We start from the raw sequence: 27,657 nt of genomic DNA on the forward strand, positions 1-27,657 counted from the left end.
GACCTGTATTGGGTTCCTAAAACATTTATATGGTGGCCTTTGCTGGTTGGTAGCTCGCAGGCTTTGTGCCTCTGTTGGGCTGCCCCACAGGTCTGAAACCTCCATCAAAAAAAAAAGATTATGGGGTTTATCTAGAAACTTTGTGAAATTTTTAAAAGTTTTTTTTTTTTTGCAAGATTGTTTTATAAAAAATCATGGGTGTTGAAATTCACAGGTTATGCCTTCCTCTGATCGAGGTTTTGATTGCAGAAGCAAATCACATCACTTTTTCTCTGTAAATCGCAGACTTGAGTAAAGGTTTTGGTGCCAGGTTTTTTCAGGAAATTGTATCGTCAAGGGTTTTTCTGAGAACCATGTATGTTCAAAATTTTATTTGGCAATTTTTTCATCTTGTAATTTTCTCTATTTAAGGAGTTTTCACTTGCTGCAAGATATTCATCAATCAGAACTTTTGGCACTGTAAAATTTTGGGACAAAACTTTGCATAGTTAATAGAATTACCTTTAAGAGAATATATTAAAGTAATATTGTAATATTAGCTTACAGTGGTCATTCAAGAAGTTTAATTTGTTTTTAGGAACTTTCTATTTTGTAAGTTCGTTACTCGGTATTTAGAATCTTTCTATTATGTGTTTAGTTCTCAATCATTTCCATTATGGAAAGATATTTTGTAATTTCTTATATAAGGAGTATTCCTCTTCTTTGTTTTAACGTTCAATTATCATTTCAGGGATTGGGATATTAGACAACAAGGGTCAATCCCTACACTCATCGAACTTTCACCCTCTAATACTTTGACTAAAATCATTGCACCCAATCCTTATGTGCCCATGATCTCCACTCCAGAGGAGGGTCAAAATTCTGCAAAATGCTTCCAAACCAGAGACCCACTAAAAGACTTTTAAGGTATTAGGCCAAATTGAAAACATCAAACCCATTTTAACCATAACAATCTCAACAAAAGCAGGGGTGGCAACTGATTTAGTTAGTATATTTAGTATCAGTTATGTTTTGCTCAATATTTAGCTCCAATGGGTATGTTAATGCTTTGTCAGCTTGTGGAAATCAAGAAAATAGTTTGTTGGCAAATGTCAAAAGATTTATAGTGATCTCTTTTAGTGAAGGGACTGAATGTTGAATTCGCTCCCTGTACTACAGCATTTTATAACACCATACATGAAAAGAATAGTAAAATTTCTCAAAAAAAAAAAATTATATGGAATAGAATTAATTATTTATTTGATTGGACAAGAAGTTGAAAAGCAATTTAAATAGATGAATGCCATAGTATACCTGCTTGTTGACAGGAACTAATAAGAGGAAGATTTGAGTATAGCATCTACATCAATGACTTTTGCAACAGAAAACAAGAGCTGCCAAGTAGCTAGTTTTTGTGAAAAAGAAGAAAATTTGTATTAATGATTCCATGTAATGAACAAGTCAGTGAGCCATAGACCATATGCTGGCACTGCTCATTGCAATGAATTTGTGAAATGACATGTGACAGTTCATTCAAACAGATAGAAAAGTCCTTTAACATTATTGTATGCAGAATGACAGGATAATCCACTTGATAACAAATCACTGCATAGTATGTACTCTTCAACACAAGAGGTATGAAGCCGGTATTCAAAGATAAACAATTACATACTCACCTAAAAAACAGTTATTGAGAGACTGCAAACTTTAATTTACGTTTCCAGTTTTGCTGATCCACCTAGGTAGATTACAAGAGTTGGATGGAATACAGGACAACCTAAATTGCTTAGTGCTGCACTCGTGGTTGCATACCTGTGGGTTCATATACAAATTTAATATAATTAGCCAAAAAACAAGAATAAACCCAAATATAAAGAATTTATTGTCCAAATATGGAACAAGTATTATGTACAGTTGTCAAAGTTTTAGGTCACCATTGTTGCAATTATCATATTTCAAGTAGTACAATCCCTATCAATTCATCTAATTAATATTGCAACTTTGATCATGTTAGAAAATAATATTCGTGCTTTCTCAATGTTGCCTTACAGTTTTCTCAATCTGCTCTGTAACTTTGCATTTTGCTTAAGGACAAAGATAGTTTCATCCAAAAAATGGTAGGATATGATTACTAGAACATAGAGCCATATTCAGCGGAAGTTACCTTGAAGCTAATGTTTTGGCATTTTGTTCATCGTGTTCCAAAAGCCTTGAATAGTTCACTGCCTCCATAGGATCTGGTGGAAGAAACCAAACGCAAAAATCAATGTTAGGAAACAGGGTATTGTATACATGCACCTGCACTGAGGCCTATCTAAGACAAGATTAGATTGATTGATCCTAAGACTGTATGCCAGAATCAGAATCTATACCAAATTTGACTTCCTTTGGATGAATTAACTCACCAAGCCTTGATTCCTGAAGGAAACTTTGAAGCTCAAGCAACCAGATTGTTCTCTCACCATATAAGAACATACTAAGTTCCTTCCAATAATACATAAATATCTTCACCAAAAACTTTATACTTAAGCTCAAAACTGACTTATCTCACATAAACATGGATATGAAGACTGCTGAGTACAGTTAGTCAACAAAACATGGTATTTCTATATTATATTAAAAGTGAGAAATCCACAACACTTAACATTCCAAGTTTTGTAATAAAATGTGTGCCTCACAAACAACAGGAAAAAAAAACTATGTATTACTACTAAATCAATCTCTAAGGATATAGAGGACACAAACTCTATAATACTGGAGCATCTCAACGAAAGACAAGAAGCTGAGAACCTCAAATGCAGGGTATGGAAGTGTTGATGTGAGTTTTTTTCCACTACAACATGCAGAATCAAGTACTTAATGTCTCAAGGAGAAACACCAAACACTCAATCCTCTCTTGATATACAGTTAGCTCTCATGCAATAAATCAATCGTTAAATGCCTTAGAGGATTGTGGAATTTGGAAGACTTAAAGTGCTGGAAATTCCTTAGCAAAGGAGTTTCCCCCCGGTAAAAAATCCATAGCATTGGGAATTTCCCACAAATCCACTTTTGCCACTCTGACTCCTACAGCCCACCATTTTACTCATTATGACCTTTCTTTCACCAATTTTTTTTCATTTGCTTCGCCTTAGCATGACCTTGCATCTCTTTTGGGTTGATGAGGAGGGGAAAATCCTAAGCGTCAAGGATTTCCACTGGTGGAAAATCCTTAAGAAAATTACCATTATTTTTTTCTCTCCTCATTATTTTAGTATTGGAATAATTAGCTTGCCACTGTAATAAGAATCTATCAAAGCACTTGCAAGGTTAGTTTAGCCCATATTGCATGCATTTGACTTCAATTGGTAATGTTTGTTTGAATTGCACCATACTTGGGTATTTGAATGAGTGTTGACAATATAAAAATTGTATGCATCCTCAAAAGCAAACACCCTCCTTTGCATAGTTGATTTGGCGAAGCAAGGATTGTTTGGGGTCTCGCCTCACCATTAATAATTTGTTACATTGTTAGAGCCTGCAATTTTACCCGTTATGCCCTTTCTTTCACCAATTTTTTGTATTTGCTTTGCCTTAGCATGACCTTGCATCTCTTTTGGGTTGATGAGGAAGGGAAAATCCTAAGCGTCGGGAGTTTCCCCTCAGTGGAAAATCCTAAGCGTCAAGGATTTCCACTGGTGGAAAATCCTTAAGAAAATTACCATTATTTTTTCCTCTCCTCATTATTTTAGTATTGGAATAATTAGCTTGCCACTGTAATAAGAATATCTCAAAGCGCTTGCAAGGTTAGTTTAGGCCATATTGCATGCATTTGACTTCGATTTGTAATGTTTGTTTGAATTGCACCATACATGGGTATTTGAATGAGTGTCGACAATATAAAAATTGTATGCATCCTCAAAAGCAAACAGCCTCCGTTGCATAGTTGATTTGACAAAGCAAGGATTGTTTGGGATCTCGCCTCACCATTAATAATTTGTTGCATTTGACTTCAATTGGTAATGTTCATTTGAATTGCACCATACTTGGGTATTTGAATGAGTGTCGACAATATAAAAATTGTATGCATCCTCAAAAGCAAACACCCTCCTTTGCATAGTTGATTTGGCGAAGCAAGGATTGTTTGGGGTCTCGCCTCAACATTAATAATTTGTTGCATTGTTAGAGCAAGATTAGAATCCTAAACTCGTTTCCTATTTACAATTTTTTTGGTTGGAAGAGGTTGAAGAACTCCAATTGCCAAATCTTTTGTATTTGCAAAGTTGGTAGATTGTCCATTGAATGAATGCATTAGTCCCCAAGTGATAACCACCTGTCACATCACTACATCTAAATAAGTCCACAATAAGAAGGAATCTTGAGGTTGTCTTAGTTGATCACACATTGCCATATGTTTAGAATCTAAGCCTCCTTATTCAAGAAAGGAATTGATATTTGGTGTTTCATCCTGGAATACTACGTGTTTCGTCTTGCACGTTGAAGCGGTCACAAAACTCACATCAACACTATTGTTATGCCTTCCATCAAACATATGTCAGCCGTCTTTTAATTCTTCTCATCAATTTACTCCTCAATTCCATCTTGATGGCATTTTGTTGCCCCTTCCCTTTTCTTTGAATTCCCATTGTCCTCATAAATTTAGAATTAATCTTCTCCCATCTCCACATGTTCTATTTCAAACTCATATAAACTTCCCATCCAAGAATCTTTAAATTCTCTATATCTCCTCTTTCAACAACAGATTTCTCTCATTCTCCTCAACAATCTTATCAAAGACAAGACTCTCCAGGTCCATGTTCTCAACTTTTTCTTTGCCTGATCCATGTTATCCACTGTTCCCCTACTCCTCTACTAATCAATTTTGTTTTTCATTATACTTCATGAAAATGTTTTCTTTCTTTGCCCGTACACAATATGCTTCTTCTCTTCCCTCTTCATTATCCCCTTGCTGGAGGGTTTCTTGTTCTTCTGTTCTCACAACCTATAATTAGATCCATTCTCTTTATACCCTCGAGTCTAATATTCTTCAAAAAAAAAAAAAATCACTATATGTTCCATGGTGATCATTCTCTCATTCCCTTTCTAGTTTCTTTTTGTTACTTCTCTCCTTTTCTTCTTTTCTTCATTCTATAACTATGAGGGCTGCTTGCACATATTTTTCTTTCCATACCCCTTCTAAAGGCTACAATATTTATTTTTCCTCACTTTTTGCATTGTCCTCTTTCAAGAGGACTTAATCGTTCCCACATCTCTCCTTTTCACAACACACACTCAAATCTTCTCCTTCTTCCATATAGCAATCTATCCATGCTTCATGTCTTTCACTATTACACCTCATTTGCCACCATGCCACCTTCATAGACCCTCTCTTCACATTTTCTCCTTTCTACTTCAGATTAATTGCTCTACTCAATCTCTATCACTGTATCACATCTAATATGGCCTAGATTGATTCTATTTCTTCAAAATAAATTTCTACATACCTTTTATTAAGTTGTCCTTCCAGCCATAGGATTCCCTTAGGTCTCTCATACCCCTTATCTTCCTTTTTTCCTGAAGACACCTTTCTTCACTTATACAGTCTTCTGCAACCATCTATGAGACACACATGCCCCCTTGCAGTTACAAGATTCCACTTACAACAACCTTTAACCTCTAGGGTATAAACCCTCTGCAACTACAGGGGTCTACTTGTGATAAATATTTCACAATATTTCAATTAAAAAATTTAAGAATAAGCATGCCTTTCCAGATTTGTGTGCCTCTTCTACTCTTCTGCAATCTACAACCTGCCCCAAACCTTCTCACACACTCCTTCAAATGCTCATCTACTCACAAACCTGTCTACCCTTCTGCAATCTGCAAACTGCCACAAACCTTCTCCAACCTCAAACAAACTTACACAGAGAATGTCCTCTTCCCAACAAAGACTCGGGAAGACACCTCTCAATACTTCCTCTGCCCACCTCTTAGTGGAAGAGCTCTGTACACCTTCTACCCAGCGGTATCTGTTTTGGAGGACAGCAAAACTATCTAAACTTCTATACAACTACAGAATTTGTGACGCATGCTACAAAACCATCATTCACACACCTACGCTATACCTGATAAGTTTTCTAGAAAATACACATCTTAACAGTTCTTGTATCCACTCCCTCTTAGTGGAGGAATTTTGTACACCTTCTACCCAGCTTTGTCCCTAATGGAGAATAGTTGGCAAGCAACACAAATTTATGCATGCAATACAACCTATATCAAGTTTTGCATGTCCTATATCCTTTAACTTCACTTCAATCTCAACTCAGCACCACTACAGCAAAGTTTCATGCTGAATATTGGTTCCTTTCAGATTTAGAAAGAATAGAGATACACCAATATAATCAATCCACATCAATACTCCAGACACATTGAGAGACACACACAAAAATAAGGAAATTCGACTCTTCTTCCACAATCTCTGTTCCACAAATGTCCAAGTGAAGAAGCCATTCACAAGAGAATATATCAGAGTCTTCCACACACAACATAACAAATTATTGGCTTCAAAAATATATTTACCATGCCAAACATTGATTTTTAAAATATATTTTAATTCATTCATTTCATTTGCTCCAAACATCAAATATATTATTAAGGCTCGTATATTTTAAAGCCACATAAAATAAAATTATATCTGCTTAATACAGTATTGTGTTGAATTGTGAAGGCCAACAGACACATGTTTTTTGCCTCCATATTATTTTGTCTCTTCAGCTTATCATTTGTGATCTATAAATGCTGATGGCATGTATTGTAAACTCAATTGGTTTTCTCATTAATATAATTCCTCTGCTCTCAGTGTGGACGTAGCCACAATTTGTGGTGAACCACGATAAACTATTGCGTTTATGCGTTTTTGCTGTTCTGTACTTTCTTTCGCATTCTTAGTTTATTTACAATTGGTATTAGAGCCGTAATCGATTTCGGTGACCAAATTCCGAAGTCATGGAGGAAACAAGAGTGCAGAAATTCTCAAGGAAGAATTTCAGCTTGTGGAAGGTACAGATGCGATCACTTTTGGTCAAGCATGATCTTGCAATAGCAATTGAAGGTAAAGCAAAGAAGCCTACCCCCATGTCAGATGAAGATTGGACTAAAACTGATGAGAAGGCAATGGCAGAGATTTTTCTTTCGCTATCTCCGAATGTATTGTTCAATGTGAACAATGAAACATCAACAAAGGACGTGTGGGACAAACTTTGTAGAATGTAAACGGCATCTGCTGCAAACAAAATTTTTATCATGAAGAAGCTTTACAAATTGAAGATGAAGGAAGGAAAAGCGATGTCGAATCACATAGATGAGTTGAATACTCTTTTATGTCAAGCACACTCCATTGGTATGCCTCAAGATGACGAAAATAAGGCGGTCATCTTGTTATGTTCCTTACTGGATAGCTGGGATGGTGTGGTAACAGCAATTAGGACTTCCGTAACCGGCAAAAACAAGCTGGTCTACGATGAGGTAGCCTCGACGTTGCTTAGTGAAGACATGAGGAGAACTAATAAAGAGTCTTCATCCGGCGATGCACTAACAATGGTTAGTACAGAAAATAGAGGAAGAACTCAGCATAGAGGCAGAAATAATACCAACAACTGAAGATCACAATCAGCTAGAAGGTCGCAGTCCCGAGGTAGACAAAACGGTTGTTGGTTTTGTGGAAAGGCTGGTCATGTCAAAAAGGACTGCAGAAAATATAAAAGAACTCAAGAAAAAGTTTTGGACAGCGGAGCAAACATCATTCATGATCCCGGTGATGGTGTTTTGGTTCTTCCGTCAAGTGAAACAACTTCGAATTCATGGGTAATTGACTCCGAGGCTTCATTTCATGCATCTTCTTGCAGCGAAGCCTTCACAAACTACAAGGTAAATTTGGGAATTTTTTTTGGGTGATAACAAGCCTTGTGAAATCCTAGGAAAGGGTGATATTTTGTTATCAATTAAAGGAGGTGCTCAATTATTGCTTCAAGATGTTAGGCATGTTCCCAAATTAAAAAGAAATTTGATTTCTGTCAGTCAGTTATATGCTCAAGGTTTCTTTACACTCCTCACGGACACATGGAAAATTACCAAGGGTTCCATGATTATTGCCAAAGGGGATAAAGTTGGCAATCTGTATGTTGTAGAAACTAATGATGAGGTGGGAGCTGCGATGACTGTTGCGGACAGCGATGCCGCACTTTGGCATCAAAGATTAGGCCACATGAGCAAGAAGGGGTTAGAGGTTATGCTTAATAGAGTGCAACTTCCGGGTCTCCAATCAGCAGATTTAGAATTCTGCGAACATTGTCTTCATGGGAAACAAAAACGTCAGTTTTTTGAAGCATGGTCATGACAAGAAGACGACACCATTGGAGTTGGTGCACTCGGATGTCTTCGGTCCAACAGAGGTAACCTCCCATGGAGGCGCAAATTTCTTTGTTTCCTTTCTTGATGATTGTACTAGAAAGGTTTGGGTTTATATGATGTCTAGAAAGTCTGAAGTTTTCTCCAAATTTAAAATTTTTTAAGCTCTTGTTGAAAATCAGAGCGGGCACAAAATTAAATGTTTAAAATCAGATAATGGAGGTGAATTTTGTTCCTTGGAGTTTAATAACTTTTGTGCAGATCATGGTATTCGACAGGTGAAAGTTGTGCCATTCACCCCTCAAGAAAATGGGGCAGTGGAAAGACTAAATTGAACTATACTTGAGAAAGTTCGATGTATGCAATCTAATGCCGGTTTAGGCAAAGAATTTTGGGCGGAAGCCTGCAATACAGCAATATACTTGATTAATCGAAATCCTTCATCTCGTTTGGACTTTGTAATTCCGAAGGAGGAATGGCTGGGTAGAAGGATTTCCTACTCACATCTTCGAGTGTACGGGTGTCAAGCATTTGTTCATGTTCCTAAAGAAAAAAGGAGCAAGCTGGATTCAAAATCACAAGAGTGCATCTTCATGGGTTATGGTGAAGATCAGTATGGATTTTGATTATGGGATCCTGTTGCAAAGAAGATTGTACGGAGTAGAGATGTGGTATTTAATGAGACGAAGTTTTCGGCTCTTCAATCAGCGCCACAAGAAAGAGTTGTTGAAGATTTTATCCCTATGCCTTTATTTAATGAGAATAATTCTTCATTGAACTCACAGTCACAGTCTCAGCCTATCATTTCCACTCCTACCTCTGTTTTAGCTCCTTTTCCTGGTCTTAGCAGTGATTCAAAGCCTTCCTCTTCTCATATTCTGCCATCACTACAACAGTCAAAGCATACTTTTGAGGATGAGCAATTCCATGAACTAGACAATCTACAGGGATATGGTCAAAGAATTAACAATAGTTCAAATCAGTCAATTCGCAGGAGATGTGGGGCGTTGGATAGTAGTCACAATGGTGAAAGCATAGGAGAATTATTTGGCAAAGCTCCTACTGCTCATAGTGAGGGAGAGCATCCACCTACTACGCTGGAGATAAGCCATGGTAATGAGCACGGTGTTTGCGAGTTTGGGGGTATTTCACCCACAGGGCAGATGAGACAAGTCTTTTATCCTGCAGGTGAAAAACAAGGAGCCATCAGTGGACCCTCTCATTCACGCAAGGAATGTAGCATCGGGTTCAATGGCCAACATAAAAATTGGGCTTCTCCTTCACTAGTTTCAGGTTCTGGTCTTCACCAAACAGCAACAGAGCTTCACAGCAATCGGGCAGAGGGTCAATTGCCAGGTCATTGTTATGATACGCAGGGAGATCCTACACTCTGCTCCACACGACAAGTTTATGCATCTGCCCACGGTGATACAGAGCCGTCCTTGGTCAATAAGACTCCTACGCACACCTCTCACATATGTGGAGCATCCACTCGGGCAGCAGATCTCTTTGAATATGGTGCTGGAGATCATCAGCGTCTACTCCCTTCTAGGCGGTCCCCTTCGTTCATGCCTGATGAAACCTATGTTTATGATGGAGCTTGCGTGAATAGTCATCATTTGCAGGACAATAACAGGAATCTCACTGCTCAACGTGACTCCATTCCTGCCGTGCCTTGGTCTTCTACGGAGAGAATAACAGAAGTTGCATCGGATTGCATGGATTTGGGTATTCCTTCTACAATAGTCCACCCTGTTATACAGCACTCACCAGAAACTTTAAGAATTCATATGAATGATTTTCCGAATGCTCAAACACATCATGGTCATAGGGAACGAGACCTGGATGTCTCTCAGCCAATCCGCACAACTTCAAGGGGCAATGACTATGAACTGATAAGAAGTAATGCTCAGAATGAGCAACACAATCCAGACTTAAGGCGATCTACAAGGCAGAGGAAGATGCCTAGGAAGTATTCGACAGAGCCTGAGATTTTAATCTCTGATCAAGTAGAGCTGGCTAATTTCAGAGATGCCTGTGAAAGTACTGATAAAAATCAGTGGATGATTGCAATGGAAGAAGAGATGAACTCTCTTAAAACAAATAAAACATGGGACTTAGTTCCACTTCCACCCAATCGGAAACCTCTGAAAAATCGTTGGGTGTATAAGGTGAAAGAAGAAGATGGCGGAAGAAAAAGGTACCGTGCTCGATTAGTTGTCAAAGGATATGCTCAAAAAAAGGGCTTAAATTTTGAAGAGATTTTCTCACCTGTTGTTCGAATGACTACAATCCGAGCAGTTTTGGGATTGGTAGCCATTTGTGATCTTGAGCTCGAACAGCTTGAGGTTAAGACAGCTTTTCTACATGGCGATATCAATGAAGAATTGTACATGGAACAGCCTGAAGGCTTTGTTCAAAAAAGGAGAGAACATCTCTATTGTCGGCTGAAGCGGAGTTTGTATGGGCTCAAGCAAGCTCCAAGACAATGGTACATTAAGTTTGATCGGTTCATGGCTGAACATAACTTCACCCGATGCGAATGAGATCCTTGCGTCTACTATAAAAGACTTCCTAGTGGTGAGTTTGTTATTCTTTTACTTTATGTTGATGACATGCTAGTTGCTGGTACTTCTCAATTAATCAGCAAGCTAAAGAAAGAGTTAGCTTCTCGGTTTGCCATGAAAGATTCAGGGGCGGCCAAAAAGATTCTTGGGATGACTATTACAAGAGATAGACAGAAAAAGATGTTGACTTTGTCACAAAAATCATACATTGACAAAGTTGTAGAACTGTTTGGCATGGCTGAAGCTAAACATGTTCCTATTCCTCTTGCTCCTCATTTCCACCTAAGTTCTGATTTGTGTCCCAAAACACAAGATGAGAAAGATTTTATGAATAATGTTCCTTATAAATCAGCGGTTGGTAGCTTAATGTATGCTATGGTTTCTACACGTCCCGACATTGCTCATGCGGTGGGAGTAGTTAGTAGATACATGAGCAATCCCGGGAAGCCTCATTGGGAAACAGTGAAATGGATATTGCGGTATCTCAAGGGTACTTCTGATTATGCATTGTGTTTTGGTAGAAATCATACTCAGTTGCAAGGATTTAGTGACTCAGATCTTGCCAGAGATCAAGAAAAGTGCAGGTCTACTACTGGTTATGCTTTCACATTTGCTGGGGCTGCTATTAGTTGGGCCTCAAGATTGCAACATTGTGTTGCACTTTCTTCTGCTGAAGCTGAATACTTGGCTCTTTCCGAAGGGGCTAGAGAGATGATTTGGTTGCAATGCTTATTCAGCGATTTAAATTGGCAACAAGATGATTATGTTTTATTTTCAGATAGTCAGAGTGCAATTTTTATGGTTCACAATCATTCCTCTCAACGACACTCCAAACATATTGACAAGCATGCTCACTATGTTCGTTATGTCATAGCAGAAGGAAAACTAAAGGTTGCCAAAATTGATACCAAGATCAATGCAGCGGACATGTTGACGAAGGTTGTTGCCAAGGAGAAGTTTGAATGTGCCAGGACTTCTCTTGGCCTTGTTAAAAAGAAGTAAGTCAGCATGTAGAGCAGGGGAATGGATGATCAGCTAGTGTATCTGTTGTCTTCAGGTGGGAGATTGTTGAATTGTGAAGGCCAACAAACACATGTTTTTTCCCTCCATATTATTTTGTCTCTTCAGCTGATCATTTGTGATCTATAAATGTTGATGGCATGTATTGTAAACTCAATTGGTTTTCTCATTAATATAATTCCTCTGCTCTCAGTGTGGACGTAGCCACGATTTGTGGTGAACCACAATAAACTACTGCGTTTATGCGTTTTTGCTGTTCTGTACTTTCTTTCGCATTCTTAGTTTATTGACATATTGTTCCCAGCTACAAGGTATTTCCACCCATAATACCATTACATAATTACTTGTCAAAAGCAAGCTCCTATAACTTAATCACCCACACAGCTAGAACTCCATACGTCAAAATAAATGAGATAGAAGAAATAATCAATAACACAAAATTATAACACCATGCCAAATAATATTATACCCCAGTTTGTTGTGAAGTTTTCACACCATCGTCCCAAAAATTTTGGGAACCCCCTTTCTTCTAATCGCCTTGGCAAATTTTTGGATTGTCCAACAATTTTGAGTTTTGAAAATTTTGAGCCTTGGACACCTTCAGGGCCAGTGGGGAGAAGGTTAGATTTATTTTCACCCGGTTTCAACTTGATTTTCTAGAGTCACCAATTTCATCCTTGAGCCGAACAAATTTCAAAGTTAATTCATACTTGGCAGGATAAAATTGTGAATTTTGTACTTAGACATTTTCTTTTGAAAATTTGGATATAATTGTATAAATTTGGATAATTTTCAAAAAATGAAATTTTTGTAAATTTGGTCTTTTGGAAAATCTTAATTATTTATTTTTTGGTGAAGAAATATTAATTTTTGTGATGGTGAAATAAAATTGCAAAATCGATTTTAGGCTCTAGAGAAATAATTTTATTTGTGTTAAAAAGCTAAAATTGCTTAGCTAAATCGATTTGGAAAGAAATTACAAAAAAAGGGCTTTAATAGATTAAAATTGCCTTGAAAACTTTTTGCCTTTAATGAAATTGGTAATTTAATATTGAAAAAATGGCTTTTGGTTAGCCAAAATCCAAATTTAATGACATATTAATTACTAAACCCCCATTAAATGGAAATATTTAACACCCTCAAGGCATTGTTTAATTTCTTTTTGCAATTTAGCACTAATTGGCAATTTAGAAAGTTAATTTTCATCATGGCAAAATTAATTTTGGTTAAGTATTTAATTGTAGGCCATAATTTTGCATTAATTATTTGTTTTTCTTTCTCCCAGGGTCCAAGAAGAAAGTTGGGTATAAGAGGAGGCCTCTCTCCCATTTCTTCCTCACTTCTCACTTCTCCTTCTCAAGGCGTTGGTGATTTTGCAAGAGCAGATCTGCACTTTTCTTGCTTGGCGAATTTTGTGGAGGGCGAAATTTGTGGGAGCCGAAATTTGTGGAGGCTGAATTTTGTGGGAGCCGAAATTTGTGGGCGCCAAAATTTGTGGGAGATAAAATTCTGATTTTTGCAAGTGGCTGCGATTTTTGCCCTAGGTTGGGAAATTTTATTTGGAGGTGAATTGCATGATAAATTTCTAATTTGCAAAGGGATTTGAACTTCTTGAAAGTCATATCCTAGGTTTCGAAAAGTCGCTGTAAGTTTACTGGTTAAGGTGAATTTTCATCATCTAGAGTTGCAAGGAGTGCTTAAGCTGACATCCATCTTTCGTTCTAGTCTAAGGATTGCTCCGCTTAGTTGTTCTTGCCTTTTGGTCCACCACTCTACCATCCCGTAATAGGGCGACGAGCATGGAGGATGATAGTGCAAGTAAGAATCCCAAGCGGGCGAACACTAAGAAAGACAAAGAGGATATGATGCCCAAAACTTCCTTCTTCTCGAAAATGAAGTGAATAACCGACACTAATATCTGTATAGTGGACATGATACGGATGAGGGACAGACTGAAGGAAGGACAATCCCCCTTGGCAAAGAAGATGTCGACGAGACAGATTTTGGATCGAAGTTGGATGAGTTGGGAATGGTTGCTATCAAGAAAAAGCATTTGGGCACCCTTTCTTCTCTCAATGCTTTTATTGGATTTGAGAAAGAATATGAGAAGGATCACGAAAGGATACTACAAGCAGCAAGTGGCGTGCGAAGTCAGCAGAACTCAAGGCAAAGCACACATCGTGTCCTCCTATGGGAGAAGTTAATGAAAGGCTAGCGAAGTTCATTGCCTTAGCTAAGAAAATGAAAGAAAAGGGAAGATTTATATTAGAAGACCATTTGATGTAAGCCCAAGTGGCAATTTCCCTTTCTTCTAGAATAGGACAAGTGTCTATTTCTGATTGGCCACCATTTTGGTGCCTTCTCATTGGTTGCCACTTTTTGCACTTTTTTCATTGGTCCATTGATGAGGTGGCAGCTTCTCATTGGTCGATGAGGTGGCAACCCTAATTAGGGTTTTGAGGATCCAATCTGGATCCTTGATCTTGTTTTGATCTCCACCGTCTGTTGTATTTTTGGCCCCTATAAAAGGCCATTTGCTCTCACTCGTAAAGTGTTGGAGAAATTGTTGCGAAGATAATACCAAAATGCTCTCTTTTTTATTGTTGCGATTGGCATGTTGATCAAGAACATTGGGTGTTATTGCATGTTTTCTACTTCCACTTAGTTAAATTTCCTTTCAAGTTGTTAAAGTTGGTTTCATTTCAAGTTGCTAAGTAGGAGTGAAGTAGATGGATAGTTGTATGGTAGCATTGGTAAATGTTTGATAGGGATCAATGCTAGACCACTAGCATCCTAGCCACTGGTTGGGAAGCTTTGTGTGGTAAGCTAGTTTATTATTCCTTTGAATCATTGCACCTGTGGAAGTGAGGCCGTTGGTCAGCTCTCATTAAGTTCAATCCCCGTCCATTTGCTAACCTTCCATTCATAGGAGTAGGAGTAGAATAGTGAGTAGTTGGGTAGTCGAAGCTTAGAGAAGTAAGTTAAGTGATAGAACTCATCCATTCACCTTCCACAACCATCGCTTTCCCATCAACATCATCACTGGCAGACACATCCTCTATCACCACCACCATCAACATTATCTGCCACTCGCATATTTCACAAACCCATCATCATCTCCATCATTCCACCAAAGTCCAAGTCATCCTCGAATGAATAGTGTAAGGCCGCCTACATGATTACCAGCAAATCACATCGATAAAACTGAGCGAGTATCCAACGGTGTAAGGAACATTGGAGCTATTGCTTATGTCTTCATGAGTAATAACTTTTCAAGAGAGGAGTTGCATGTTTGATATCCCATATTGAATATTCAAATCCTAATATGTTATGTAAGTGATACAAAACTCGCATCAACACAGTTCTCCCTTATTTCCAATGTTATGCGATGTAACAAAACAATAGAGATAAACTTATTCACAAATAAATACTGACATGTATGAAATCAGTCTTCCATTAAGACCACTGATTTCCACAAATTCCAAGATCTAAGCCCATTTGAAGAATCTGAGCAAAGCTACCAAGTCTACCTGGGACAAATCTGCTCACTGCTGAAGATAGTGCCGTCGAATTTCCCTCCTGAGCTTGGTCATTTGAGAAACTCAGAAATATTAAAGAAAATAATTAATCATTCCATGCCTTTCACCAATCCCAAGTGCTTTTTATAATAATATTATTCAATTCCTTCAGTATCCACACCATTATTCATTACTGACTTCAATTAATCTTAAGCTAAAGTCACTTCAACATTTAATCATTTAGCATTACCTTTTTAATTAGATTTTAGGCAAAAATATTAAATAATTAAATTCAATTCCCTTGTATGCATTTAAACCTAGAAAAAAAGGGACATTAGAGGTCGAGGTGGCTAACTCATGTCCAAACGAGATATGACATGTGTCAAGCCTTAATTCATACTTAAGATCGAATTGCAAACAGTAAAACTGTCAAATTGCATTTTCCTAGCATTTTGGTAAATAATTGCACAAATACAAGGGTCCGATATGGTCAGAAATTCCATGATTGCACTTGACTTAGAAAGCTCCATTGTTGTTTAAAAGTGAATTGTGGGGAATAAAGGAGGTCAAGGTGTTGAAGATGGTAGCTGTGATAGACATCTTTATCTCTGGAAATATGAATGTTATTACCGTTATTGTTACATTCAGCTGAAAAGGACACTTATATTTAAATTGTAATATTGGATGCAATGACATGTGTCATTCACATACATTGAGGCATGAATATTCGAATAGTTATTATTAATTATAGGAGTTATGGGAATCTCAAGAGACCTTCGGTTATAATGTGAAGAGTCTCTCCTATTGCTATATATTCGCATCTACCAAAGGATATTGTACACTTGAACATTTCATTATCAATAAAGATATATTTGTGTTGTGTGGCTGGGTCTTTCCCTTCATTCTTGAAGGGTTTTCCCGGGATATTTTTGGTGTTCTTTGTTTCAGTTTTCTCTCTTAATTATTGATGGTTATCTTCATGGATTTTTGGGCTCTTGTTTTAACATGGTATCAGAGCAGGTCACGTTAAAATCTCATGTGCTCATGTAACTATTGATCAAGAAGTCTCTTGAGGAAGTTTCTATTTTGTCTTTTTATTGCGTCTCCCCTATCTCTGATATTTGTTTTTCGTGGTTCAGAATATTTTCTTTTTGTATCAATTTGATCGGTATGTTGATACCAATCATCGGAGGCGGAATATGTCAGTTCTTCAGATATAGTTTGAACTACAAAAAAAAAAAAAAAAATCTTTATTGATATCTGTATAACTTTTCATCATCCCTTTCACGACGGCTAGTCTGCATGTTTCTATTGGGGCTTCAAGTCATTTACTCTACATAACCGTTCTTTGTGGTGGAGAATTTGTATCGTCAATTTTTGTCTTTGTCGTCTTTATTTGTTATGGAACTATTGTTTTCGAGCTCTATAATATTGTTTAGTTAATAAATGTGTCGGTTGGCCCCTTCTGGTATTATTGCATGTGTGCAATGGCAAATGATCTTTCATCTTGATTTCATCTTATGAGTCGATGGAGAGAAATCTAGTGTAGGTCTTGAGCTCATCGTATAATCTTTGAAATTCGCCAGAGGCATGTGTCTTCGAGATTGTAGTTGGGAAGATCGACCGAGACTTGATTGTCGTGTAGTATGACTTGAGAGTCTTCTTTGTAATGTCAAAATTTTAGTATGCAATCTTAATGGGTGGAGTGCATTTCCAATTCATTATTATTATTCGTGGATCAATGAATATTGAAAAGGAACTCTGCGGTGGAGTATCAAGTTGTTGGATTACACCATTCCATTGTTGGAACACCTAGACTAGTATTCTATTTTTTTTTACTACTTTTCTTCTTCATAGTCAAGTTTCTTTGAAAATGGATAAGGATTATCAAAAATCTTTTTCAAAGTATATGTCAAGCCTCAAATATAGGTGATAGAATTCCAAGAGGGCTCAAATATATGTTGTATAGAGGAAATCATCATATTTGATCAGTTCACAGTTTTTATTCCATTCGGGACTCAGTTCATTGGCATGGATCTATTCTATTGAAATGGGTCATGCACGATGAGACCAGCTCTGCTTCAGATATAACATTGAGAGGGAGCTTATGATTTTTAGAGGGAAGTTTCTTCAGCTATCTTCTTATTATACTCAAAGTTTTATTTTTTATTTTTTTTAGAAGATATATTAATCATTGAATGCATGTTATTAATAAGGTTCTTTACTTGTGATAAGTGATTGTGATGTAGAATTTGAGATTCTTGCTAGAAAAGAGTTTCAGATGTGATTGCATTCTTCAGCTACAAAGTGGGACTTTGTTGTGAAATAGTATTGCATGAGGTTGCAGAGATAAGTATTGCATGGAATTGAAGAGATAAGTATTTTTGTTATGTTGATATTATATTCTTATAATTATATTAATGCTATGAGATTTACAGGCATTATTCTGAATCTCTTTGTTTATGTGTGTCTATTGAGATTAGACCATAAAGAGATGAGTATTTAATATTTATGGTTATATTGCTTGAAAGAGATTATTTTTAGCATTAATGGTTGATTTTAGCTTCAGAGGGAGGAGTCATAATTAAGAGGGAGTGCTTAAGAAATCCCCATCATTCTCATTTATGATTGTGATGCTTGTGGTATCTGTAAAATTTGAGACTTAAATGGAATCAAGTCTTGCTTTTATGCCTATTTCCATTCTTGTGTGAATAAATAAGATTGTAAGATCAGCTATGATAACTCTTTCACTATGCGATAGTGAACCTCATGTTGAGAGAGTCCATGATGTCATCACGTTGAGAAAGTCCATGAACATATTGTTGACAGAGTCCATGATGTCATCATGTTGAGAGATTCTATGATAGGAGTTGGACGTTATGTTGAGAGATTCCCTGACAGTTCATGAGATCATGATTAATTGTTACAGGTTTTCCTGTTGAGAGATTCCATGAATGTGATTAATTATTACAGGTTTTCATGTTGAGAGATTCCATGAATGTGATTAATTGTTACAAGGTTTCATGTTGAGCGATTCCATGAATATGATTGATTGTTATAGGTTTTCATGAATCTTATAGGATATATGGGATGAGATTTCATCATTAACATTTTGGTTGCAGTCTTGTGTGATTGTTCAGCTAAAGATCTCTCTCTGGCTAAGAGGGAGTGTTGAAGATGGTAGATGTGATAGAGATCTTTATCTCTGGAAATACGAATGTTATTAACATTATTGTTACGTTCAGCTAAAATGGACACTTATGTTTAAATTGTAATATTGAATGTAATGACATGTGTCATTCACATGCATTGAGGCATAAATATTCGAATAGTTATTATTAATTATAGGAGTTATGGGAATCTCAAAAGACCTTCGGTTATAATGTGAAGAGTCTCACCTATTGCTATGTATTCCCATCTACCAAAGGATATTGTACACTTGAACATTTCATTATCAATAAAGATATATTTGTGTTGTGTGGCTGGGTTTTTCCCTTCATTCTCGAAGGGTTTTCCCAGGATATTTTTGGTATTCTTTGTTTCAGTTTTCCCTCTTAATTACTGATGGTTATCTTCATGGATTTTTGGGCTCTTGTTTTAACACAAGGGTGTTGCAAGATTTTGAGGATTATTGCAAGATTTTGAGGATTATCTGAATAAATCCACATAAAATTGAAAGCTACACAATCTGAAGGCCTTATGAAGAAATCACGACCACACGTGATTGGCGAATCCCAAGCAAGACTAGGAAGTTTCTGAAACATATGGAAGTTCCACAATTTGGACTCATAGCAGAAAATCAAAGGGACAAGGGCATTGTGAGGATTCAAGGTGTAACCAGATGAGATCCAAATATAGGCTAGAGTTCTGCAGTCTAGGTTGGCATGAAAATTCCACAACTCTCTAATTTGCTCAACTTTGGTCAAAACTTCACCAAACCTGAAAGGTGAGACCCTTTGAGCTTCATAACATGGTTATGTTGTCAATTGGCCATGAATCATCGGCAAGTCTTAGAAAATTAAACCTTCAACTCTTGCAATCTAAACAAAGAAGAAAAACATAACAAACTAGGGGAAAAAAATGGTTCATGCAAAATTGCCATTGCACCTAGATACTCCTACATCAACTCTATTGAGCTCTTGACCACCTGAGCTACATCTATTAGTTGGATTTGGCCTCTCAATTGGCCGCTTAGAGTTTCAAGTTTTTTGGTCTTTCTCAATAATTTTATTCTTCTCTAGTATTAGTTGTGCTCTTAGTAGCAAGGGAGTTCTACTGGTACTCCCTTAAGATCCTTCTATGTCCAAGCAAAGGAACCTTTATATTCCAAGAATGAATATCTTGCATATTGTGTTTTTCAAAACCATTATTAAATCTGAACCCCCTATTTTCCCAAATTTATATCGATTACGGTGGGATCTTGATATTGTGTCTGCAGTTACAAATTGAAATTATTATACTCTAGTTATTTGTTTCAACAAAAAAATTGTATTCTGCATTTGCACTTACAAATTATTAGACTCTAGTTATTTATTTCAGTTTTAGGACTAAAATCAACAGAATTGAAGTTAAATCATACCAAAAAATACACATATTGTGAGTGCCCTAAAAATTAGCCCTTCAGAAAAGTAACAAACATAAACAACAAAAATTCAATCTTGGGAATCTTCAAGATAAACAACACAAAACCATCATACCTGCAGTTTGGTGCATATGGTTAAATCCCAAATATTTAGCCTGATATATGCACAGCATGCAAAACAACAAGGTTCCAGTAAAGACTACCAATAGATCTTCCCATCATTGCATTGAAGCATTGCAATGATTATAAGCCCTCTTCTAATGTTTCCTTCTCTTTAATATTTCCAATTTTTCTGCCATATCCATATTTTCATTCCAGAACTGTATGGGCTTCTTTAAAAATTATAGAATCATATGACTCCTCTATGGCAGTTTCAAACAGGGATTTTACAAATATTCCATTAGTACATATAGGCAGCGATTCATACTAAATATATGATTTTGTCAAGATCTCCAAAAACATAGAAGCAACTCTCTTTAAAATATGAAAAGCAAATTCAATTCTTCTTACCGCTGCAAGGCTGCCATAAGGTGCACCATTGAAGTGTGATACTGTATTCAAAGTTTGCTTCACTTAGCATGAACAATAATCCCTACAAAAATATTTTCCGTGTTTGCAGTGGTAGAACCTGTTCACAGATTTCAATAGCTTCTATTGAAATCATGGAGACAGTCCTAATTGCAGTTCCTGACAACACCAAAAGTTGATCCAGTGGATGTGTTTAACAAGCAAATATAATTTTCAACTTCTCAATACGGTGCCAGTGCAATATTTTTTTCTCCTCCACTGTAATGAATAAAGGTCTTTACTCTGGAATATATCCGCTGTCTTCATGTCGCAGGACAAATTTCCAAGCTTGCATACTCTCATGTGTCTGTCGGTAATCTTTATCCTATATCAAAAGCATGTATCATTTTATGGATTTCAATCCAACTGCATCCAGGTGGTTTTTTTATTCCTCTATCTTTCATTAACCCTCTTACCTTTTGAACATCACCGGATCTCCCCATTTTTGCATAAATGTCTGACAAAAGAACGTAAGGTGCTCCATTATTTGGATCCAACTCAAAAAGGAGAGTTGCAGTAAATTCTCCTAGCCCTATATTTTTAAGGGACTTACAACCACCAAGCAAACACATCCACACAAACACATCAGGTTTAATTGGCATTTTGATGATAAAGTTTACTGCTTCCTCTAGATAGCTAGCACGGCCAAGAAGATCAACCATACATACATAATGATCTATTGTAGGCACAATGCTATATGAGTTGCTCATATCATTGAAATATTTGCAGCCTTCATCCACTAAACCCACATGGCTACATGCAACTAATACACAAACAAAGCTTACATGGTCTGGACATGTTTCAGAGAGCTTCATTAGCTCAAAGAGTTTCAGCGAATCTGTTCCATATCCATGCATTGCATATCCTGCAATCATCGCAGTCCATGAGACCACATTTGGATGAGTCATTTCATCAAACAACTTACGTGCCTTGTATATGCTTCCACATTTGGCATACATATCTATCATAGCATTTGTAACAATAACATCTGACAAAAATCCGCATTCAGTTATTTTTTGGTGAAACTCCGTTCCTAGTTCAATAGCTCCCATTTTAGCACAGGCTGGGAGGATGCTGGCAAAGGTTGCAGAGTCGGGTTTTGCACCTTCCAATTGCATTTGCTTAAAAAGCTCCAAAGCCCTTTCAAAAAGCCCACTTTGTGCATATCCTGCAATGATTGTAGTCCACGAGACCATGTTAGGTTGACACATGTTGTCAAACAGTTTATGTGCTTTCGGTATGCTACCACATTTCGCATACATGTCTATTAATGCATTGCCAACTGCAACATCTGTTGAAAATCCACATTCAATTATGCTTTGATGGATGCCCATGCCCTTTTTCAAAGCTCCCATTTTAGCACAAACTGGTAGGATGCTAGTGAAGGTGAATTGATTGAGTTGGACATCTGTTTGTTCCACTTGTTCAAAAATCTCCATAGCCTTTTCAATAAGCCCATTTTGTGCATATCCAGATATTATTGCATTCCATGATACCACATTTGGTTGAGGCCATACTTTCAAAAGCCTTACAGCCTCAGCAAGAGCACCATTTTGTGCATATCCTGCAATCATTCCATTCCAGGAGACCACGTCACGTTGAGGCATTTTGTCAAACACTGCACATGCCTTCTGCATGCTTCCACATTTTGCATACATGTCAATAAGAGCATTCCCAACAACAACATTAGACAAAAACCCATTTTTTATTATGCTCTGATGGATATTCCTGCCCTTTTTCGAATCTTCAATTTTAGCACAAGTTGAGAGGATGATAGCAAAAGTGAACTGATCAGGTTGGACACCAGTTTTTTGCATTTGATTAAAAGTGTCCAAGACTTTTTCCGCAACCCCATTTTGAGCATATCCAGTAATGATTGCATTCCATGAACCCACGTTTGTTTGAGGCATTTCTCTGAAAAGAAGTAAAGCATCACCAAAAATGCCATTTTGTGCATACCCCGCAATCATTACATTCCATGAGACCACATCTCGTTCAGACATTCTGTCAAATAGTTTGCGTGCCTTCTGCAAGCTTCCGCATTTTGCATACATATCCACCAGGGCACTCCCGATTACAACATCTGGCAAAAGTTCTTTTTCAATTATGCTCTGATGGACATACATGCCGTATTTCAAATCTCCCATTCTGGCACATGCTGGGAGAATGCTGGAAAATGTGATCCGGTTCGGTTGAATACCAGCACGTCGCATTTTCATAAAAATCTTAAAAGAATTCCCAACAAGACCACTTTGTGCGTATCCTGCGATAATCGCATTCCATGAAACCACGTTTGGTTGAGGCATTTCATTAAAAATCATTAGAGCCTCTTCCATTAGACCGTTTTGAGCACATCCAGCAATGATTGCATTCCACGATATCACATTCGGTTCAGGCATCTCTTTGAAAAGTCTTAAAGCCTTATCAACAAATCCATTTTGTGCATATCCTGTGATCATGGTAGTCCATGAAACCACATCTCGGTTGGGCAGTTTATCAAACAACTCGTGTGCCTTTTGTATACTTCCACATTTTGCGTACATGTCCATCAGGGCACTTGCAACTACAATATTAGACAGAAATCCCTTTTCTTTTAGACTCTCGTGTAAGTCCATGCCTTGGTCCAGATCTGTTGTTTTGGCACAAGCTGAGAGCATGCTGGTAAAGGTAAACTGATCGGGTTGCACACCTGTTTTTTTCATTTGGTGAAACATTGTCATTGCTTCTTGAGGAAACCCACGCTTCCCATATGCTGCAATGATCACATTCCATGAGAAGCAATCTCGTTCTGTCATTTCATCAAACACTTTACGAGCATCAATTAAACTTCCGCACTTGACGTACATGTCGGTAAGTTTATTTTGAAAAAATGAACCTGAAGCAAACGTAAAACCCCTATCGGTGATGAAAGAGTGGATTAATTTTCCATCTGAGAGCGCATTCTTCGCAATGCAGGTCTGCAATAATTGAATAATTGTAGAGGATTCTACAGGAGGGTTGTATGTATTAAGCATGACGTGCATCGCCTCTTTTAAACAACCCTCTCTGCAAAGAACTCTGAGATGGCCAACGGATGACATTTTATTACGGAAGCGCGAGGAAATGTATGTGCTAAATCAGTTCTATTTATTTCGAAATGGAACAAAATCATCATCTTCGTTCGCAAACGTAGTATCTTTGCCCTTTTCTCCCTGTCTCTGAATGAGAATGCCGATGTTTGAACTCATTGCCCTTCTCTGTTCTGACAAATCCCCACGATTCCTTGGAAAAGAATTTAAATTGATAAGCAAGAATTCCATTTCAAAAGAAAACAATTTTTACTTCGTATTGAAAAAATGCAGGAGGGCAGTCAATAGACTGCAATGAAAAAACCAATAACCAGCGGCCGTAGCAGATCAACCAACTTACAAACTGTACTCCATTTCAATTTATGTTTTCCATACTGATTCCAAATGTTTTACGGACCATATCTTCGCATGTTATTATTAGTTGCGGCGCTGGCTACTCACTAAACCCAAAAATAAAAAGGAAAATGAAACATGATTTTTTTCAGATTGAGGAAAATAAGCTAAAAACTTTTCAAAAAATTTGTTGTTTTCCATAAAAATGTAGAAAACATAAAAATATATATATATACAAATCATAAAAGATCAAATGTTGAAATTTTCAAAAAAGAAAAATTGTATATTATTGTATTTGTCATAGGTATAACAATCAGTTATATTTAACTAGTGATTAATTCTTTTGTTTCAACCAATTACATTTAAGTATTTCCATCTTCATTTTAAATTTTTTATTTTTCTAAAGTATAGATGTGAGATTTTTAAGCTTTAGAATTTTTAAAATTATTTTACTTTCAATTGATTGGTTCATATGTTTGGGGCATTATAGGAGTGGATTTATAGGAAGCACTACCTTTTTTTAAGACCATATTTATGGATGCATAAATCACATATTTAATAGTACTAAATTCAAATGTAAACATATAAGCTTTTGGTAAAAATCAATGTACAATGTCCATTTAAATTAATTTTGTTGTTAATTTTTTTTTGGAAAAGATGACACTTAGGTTAGAAAGGGACACACGATAAGATGGAATCGCATTCTTAGACCAGTTGATGGGATGACTTGGATTGCGGTTAACAGAGCAATTGGTGAAGATGTCTTTAACTACGAATATAGTTGGAGGACAAATAGCGACATTATAGGTACTTTTATCGAATGCATGGCTAAAACCAGAATCAATAAATGGGCTATGGTAAGACTCTATCTCAATATTTTTTACTCCACTTGGTGTCAAGGCATTATAGAGGCAATTATGAGTTTGAATGAATATTTGAGTGTCCCCCTCCTAAAAATGTACATGAGTCACCCTCTTGGGAGTCTTTCAGCGGCGATTATTCCTAGGAGGCCTGCTCTTATAATTAGGGATCAAGTACTCTTCAACAGGGTTTGGCCAAAGATGGAATATTGTTTTCATTTCCTTCTTTGCTGGAGGAAAATTACAATAGACCCGGATCATGAATGGTTGTCCAACTACCTAAGCCTTTTCAAGGCTTATGTTCACTAGAGAGTAGATTTTAGTAACCTAGAAATGTTAGACTTTTGTACCCCTAACATTAAGGAATCCAGCAAAGAGAAGTTCTCCTTTGAATTTCCTCCCTACTTTCAGTCACAAAATCCTAATGATGTAGCAGAAGTTATTATGGTGTTTTGGAAGAAGTAATAGTAGTCGTAATATGTGGAATAGGAAATTTTGGACCTTATTTCTCGACAACTTGAGATTTTTGTAATAGATTATCTCTGTACTTTTTTAGTTTATAGTTGCTCAGTTTTTGAAGTCTTTGTTTCTAGATAGCATTCTAGTAGGGTTTTATAACTTATGTTTAGCTTTTATAATTTCCTGTTGAACTTGATCTTGGGACATGTAAGACAGGGGTAGTATGGTTTTCTCTATATGTAGATAATTATAATTTTCAATGTATTTATTCCGTACTTTATAAACTATATATCTTATCTTATGAACAAGCTAGATTTTTCATAAGTGTTGTTATTATTTTGTTTCTTTTGGTAAAGCCATGAATCTTGTTAGTACTTTGTGAAGTGGCTCTGTTTTTTCTCCCTGTTTAGGTTAAAAGTTTTTCTTATAATATGAGCTAAGATTTAAACTGGGTTGAGCCGATATTAATATCAATCTGCAAAAGGACTCTTTGTTAATTAGATGTTGATGGTTGAGTATTCAGCTTATTTTAGCTGTTGGTTTCTGGAAATGGGATATAGGGTCTTTTTTATTTAACTCGACTAATAATTTATAGAATATCCTATTTTAAGTACCTCCATTGTCCGGACATCAACATAATTTCAGTTTAAGGAATTATCTGAGCTATTAGGGCTGATTGAGAATGGGTCTATTTCCTCTATATTTGGCATGTCTCTTAGATTTGATAAAGATTAGGTTGACAACTTTAATAATTCAATGGCTATATAGAGCTTGTTGTTTGCTAATCTTTTAAGCTTTGCAAGGAAGTGCTTAGATTAATTATGCATTCAGTGACTAGTACAAAGGTAATGTGAATAAGCATCAAATTTTCTTAATCTATTTATATGTATTGGCCTAACTAGAAAGGTTTAGTAGTGGTGTGTGTAAGCAGGATTCACTCAGCACATTATAGCTAAAGGCAGTAAGGTCTATTTTAAGTATTAGGAAGAGTTAAATCTTCCATGGTATCTTTCTTTTATCTACTCAGTATTTTCACTTACAAAGTGGTTTGTCAAGACAACAAGGTTAAAGATGGGCATTATTCTGCTTTGAAAGACTAGTTTTTAGAAGCTGGAATCCTCAATAGATTCTTCTCTCTTCAAGAATCTCTCCTTTAGTATTCAGTTGTAATTATAATCTCACATTGTAACTATTGTATTTGAATTTATCTAACTAGGGTATGCCCCTTTTAAAATGTAATAATATAGGACAAAAGGTCTCAGGCTAGACTAGAGGTTTTCTTCTCCATTCTTTCCTACAATGCCCGTTTGAACGGAGATACTCTATTGTAGCTTATTCGTTTTAATTAATATAATCAAGGCCTTGGTCATTTACCAATCAAAAAAAAGGGGGCACACGAAAAATGAAAGATAGAAAGAATAGTTTAAGAGTTACAATCGCAAATATATTCAAGAACCTTTGTCAAATAAATGCTATATAGTACATTTTTACTTTTGTTTTAGTTTTTTAATAATAAAAAATAATAGATGTAAGATAAACAATATATTAATAAATATAATTATATTATAAGTATCAATCAAAAAAATATTGATATAAAATAATTTAATTATTATATTTTAGCTTTAATCCATTCTAATTAAATTGGTAAATAATATTATGATTTGATAGTGGGAGAATATAATTATCTTCTCTTTAAAAAATTTAAAGATATTTTGAATCTTGCAATTTAAATTATTTTTTATAGCTCACTACAAATATAAATTGTATTCAACACTTTATTAGTTGATGAATAATTGCATTTGTAAAATTTTAATTAATATTGCAATCACTTTTATTTCGCTTTATTTTTAATTTATAATAGGTACTATTCTAATTTATTTAACTATTATTATTTACCGCAAATACAAGCCACTACCTGGCACTTGTTAGTACTTGTTAGTAGGCTAAGTACTATTGTAACATTTTATAATTCCTTATTTTAACCCTCCAATCTACCAATTATAATTCATTTAATTTGATCATTTTTATATATCGTATGTTTTTCAAAGATACATGACAAATTTTTTACTTTTTAATCTTTACAAATTATTTTTTTGTGTTTTAATTGGTTGAATGTATTGAAGTCTTATATGCAGGTTTATGAGTTGTCGATATATGTTTTTTTATAAAATATAAATTTTATGTCTTACTTCATTGTTATGGCGTTATTTTCTCCAACTCATTTTTTATCCTTTATATTTTTTGCTTACCCGTGACCATTTTGTATAAATGATTTCTTATGTTTGTATCTTATGATTTCTAAAATTCTATATTAAATAG

General features: G+C 36.1%; 1 pseudogene across 1 annotated transcript; it reads right to left on the bottom strand.

Annotated features, from left to right (window-relative positions):
- Window positions 1-1,511: 1,511 nt before the first annotated feature.
- On the bottom strand, window positions 1,512-24,156 carry LOC149559586 (pentatricopeptide repeat-containing protein At2g13600 pseudogene; annotated as a pseudogene). Its single transcript, XR_016365208.1, has 3 exons — window positions 20,562-24,156; window positions 2,144-2,216; window positions 1,512-1,791 (listed from the first exon to the last, which is right to left on the bottom strand). The product of XR_016365208.1 is annotated as a pentatricopeptide repeat-containing protein At2g13600 pseudogene (transcript).
- Between the last annotated feature and the right edge of the window lie 3,501 nt (window positions 24,157-27,657).

This window comes from Cupressus sempervirens, chromosome 5, assembly GCF_028749045.1.
Source record: "Cupressus sempervirens isolate cs-2001-9-10 chromosome 5, ASM2874904v1, whole genome shotgun sequence".
In the NCBI taxonomy this organism is placed as follows: Eukaryota; Viridiplantae; Streptophyta; class Pinopsida; order Cupressales; family Cupressaceae; genus Cupressus; species Cupressus sempervirens.